Below are 3609 nucleotides of genomic sequence, written 5' to 3' on the forward strand. Positions count from 1 at the left end.
CTTCATCTATTAGCAGAGATAGTCATAACGAAAAGTAAACATGGAATTTATTAAAAATTTTAAACACAAGAAATTGTGCAAATTCCATAATTAAAAATAATTCCCAGTTCAAATAATAGCCTGTTATTTATACTTTGGTCTTTTTGCCCAATATTCTCTATATTCTGTATCTCCGTTAAACCCTCATTTATTTTCAAATTTCTCATGCTCCTATATCTCTTAAAAGTGTCAAAATATTCAATCCGATTAAAATCCGATGTTGTGATACGCTACACTTCATCTATTAGCAGAGATAGTCATAACGAAAAGTAACAGCTGATTTTAATGAGATTGCACACTATCAAGCACATCTTTTCTGAGCCACGTTTCTGAACTGAACCTATATGTTTAAAGACAAACACGAAAATAAATCTATTTTCTAGGAACGCACTCTATTCAGGATAACATGTCTTAATATATAAAATGCCTGATAAAAATCTAAATTCTTATCATGAGGCATAATTTTCTTGAGTTACAATGATAAGTTGCATACTCATTACACCAACTCGAGGAGTTCAGGGCCAGATTAGCCAGTGTGCCCTGGACCCAGATGCAGCCTAACTAGACATCAGCTTGCCAAATTGTACAGTGTATATAGTTTTAATTATTTTGTTAATATTTACTTTTAATCAATGGAGAAGCCGCCTGTTTTACCGAGCGGAGTTAGTGAATCACTCAAATATGAGGTCAACTCTTTAACGGAAGAAGGAGAAGAAGATATACACTTTCCTGGTGAACAATATAACGGAAATATAAGCAACTGTAATAAGTAGGAAGTTTAGGTAGATATAAAACGCATCTAGATTTTAATCAGATTGTTGCAATTTCCCTTTTCTATATTTACCTGGGAGTTTGGTATTTTTAAAATAATTTCTTTGAGATCTAAATCACATAGTGAAAAAAGACATGTATGCGTGTTCCAGTTGCTTCAAAATACATAAATTCACTAGTGTGCAATAGTCAGTGGCAACTATTACATGCATATGAGAGCGAGACTATGTAAATGCGATATACAGGTATATATAAAAAGAAACCTACTATGATTTATTCTATACATGAACTCTGAGCCCGATGTTCAACATGCTTATTCACAAAAAAAAAAACCACCGGAGGACATGTCATTATTCCCTTACACATCATTATAACTCTTAGCAAAAAATTATTTGCTCCTATACATGTACCCCTAAATGGTGTATTATTTGTTGAGACGCTTCCGATTCTAAATTCTGAGCTCTTTGTTTTGTCTGGAGAATCGAAACCACGGCACCAAGCTTTCGTGGCGAGCATGCATTAGTAACGATACCACGAGGTAACATTATATTATGACGGAGACAAGTTTATAAAGGTTTCAAGTTCCTCCTCAATAGAAAACATAGTTAAGGTTGAAACATAGACAAGAAATAGATTTTCGTCATTTTGAATACATTATTTTTGTTTGTTTAATTCATTTATGAACTTTATAGACTCGTGCTGATTTCATGTTTGACAAATTGTATATTTAGACATCTACTGATAACTGTTGTTGAAAACTAATTCTGTCCTCTGAATAGATGTGTTTTTGGTAGTTGTGTGTGTTTGCTTTTTACCACTCAAAAATATCAATCTCACGATAACAAACGACATTCGTGGATTCAAAAGAATCATGTGAACGTTTCATGGTGATCCGGTGGTTTGAAACCACATTTTCAAAAGGCAGGATTCGTAATCTAAAAAACAGAAATATACACTGTGTTTTAAAAATATATACAGATATAAAAAAAAAAAAAGACGATGTGGTATGATTGCCAACGAGACAACTCTCAACAAGAGACCAAAATGACACAGAAATTAACAACTTTAGGTCACCTTACGGAATGGAATAAATAGACAGTCCTCTCACAAGCAAAAATTGATGAGAGCCTTTACTTCTTTATCTTTTTCTAAAAGTAAACTTTCAACTTCACGATGAGCTGTGGAATTTAAGCATTTTCTTACACGCAATACGTATTTATAAAAAGAAGAAAAAAATGTTTAGACCATTTTTCTCCATCTCAAGTCGTCAGTTACTCCGCTTTCTTTATATTTGAACACCGCTTCATTCTCTATTCCTTTGTTTGCCTATCTGGCTTTATACTTTATAACCCTCCCCCATTTTTCTCTATCAGATTCGCAAATTGCAGAAGGATAAAGGTAATAGTAAAAAAAATCATAAACGATCATGCTATCATAATGTTTCAAACCATTGATAGAGAAAAAAAATTATTAAAATACATTTATTCATACACATTTTATTTTATTTTATTTCAATGGCAATTCGGTAAAAAAAAATGTTCAAGATGAGCAGTGTTTCAGCTAGAAATTGTCTTATTTTATACTGTTCAATTTCACAATTTAACCTCCGGTATGATTTCAAATTTAATAGTTTGTTTTCTTTAATGTACCCCTTTTTTACTATAATGTGTACTCGTCGCGGACAATGAATTCAAGCTGCAATATCTATGAATTAAAGAAAAGATTTTAAACAACGTTTTCGGATATTGAAAGTTGCTATATACATTGAATACATTTATGATTTAGAGAGAAAATGCAACCTCAATGCTTTTGGTCATGAGGTAGGATTACTAAACAACACAGGTGTGGAGCAAGGATTTTGAAACTTAAAAAAAAGGGGCCGGGGGGGGGGGGGGGTGCTGGAAAGCCAACGTTTCGAGTTTTACTTGTAAAAAGTTTTTAAGTTTTCATAAGTGAATCTCATAAATCAGCCTCTACAACCAGTAATTAAACTCGATGCATATTAACTAAAATAGCAACTTTCGCAAATTATCACCAGCTCAGTGATGAGTGACGTTTGCGGTACTTTGTGATTATGAGAGGCTATACAATATTTAAGGTGGTATGGGAGTCTAAAATAAAAATGATAGAATTTGTTCATACTTTGCCAAAACGTTGTATCTATTGATACATGTTGAAAAATATAATAAAAATGATAGGTCACCGCGCATTTTCTCAAGCTACAGGACGGGACAAAATGACACATTTTGTATGAAAAACACTATTTTGTGATTAGAAACTAAACAAAATGATAGATTTGTTAAATACTTCAGGAAAAGATAGCTTTCAGACACTGCTTTGAGAATATCAAAAGAAAAGATAGGGTCAACGTACGTTTTTTCCGGCTAACATACAAAATAGGAAAATTCCATACAGAATCCTTCAGAAAATGCACTTTTTTAGAGTTACCTCCCCTTAAAATGCCAATTTAAAAAAAAATAAAAACAACCCAAAATAGTTAACATTTGCAAAAATATCAATATTTAGAAGTTATATTCTTAAATTGGTACTTTTAAATGAAAATGTACATTAAACATCTGCATTCCTGCATCAAATTTTGCTAACTTGATGGAAAATCTGGACCTTTGATTCTCTGTTTTTTACAATCTGATTTGCATTGTTTTTATGATTAACAAAAATTGTACCTTATGGAAACGTTATTTTTTGTACAAGTTATAAGCGTTAAACATGTAAATAATGAATAATAATACAAGGAAAATATACCATCTATAAATAATCGATTGGAAAAACCCATTCTCT

The sequence above is a fragment of the Mytilus edulis genome, chromosome 11 (assembly GCF_963676685.1).
Source record: "Mytilus edulis chromosome 11, xbMytEdul2.2, whole genome shotgun sequence".
Taxonomy (NCBI): Eukaryota; Metazoa; Mollusca; class Bivalvia; order Mytilida; family Mytilidae; genus Mytilus; species Mytilus edulis.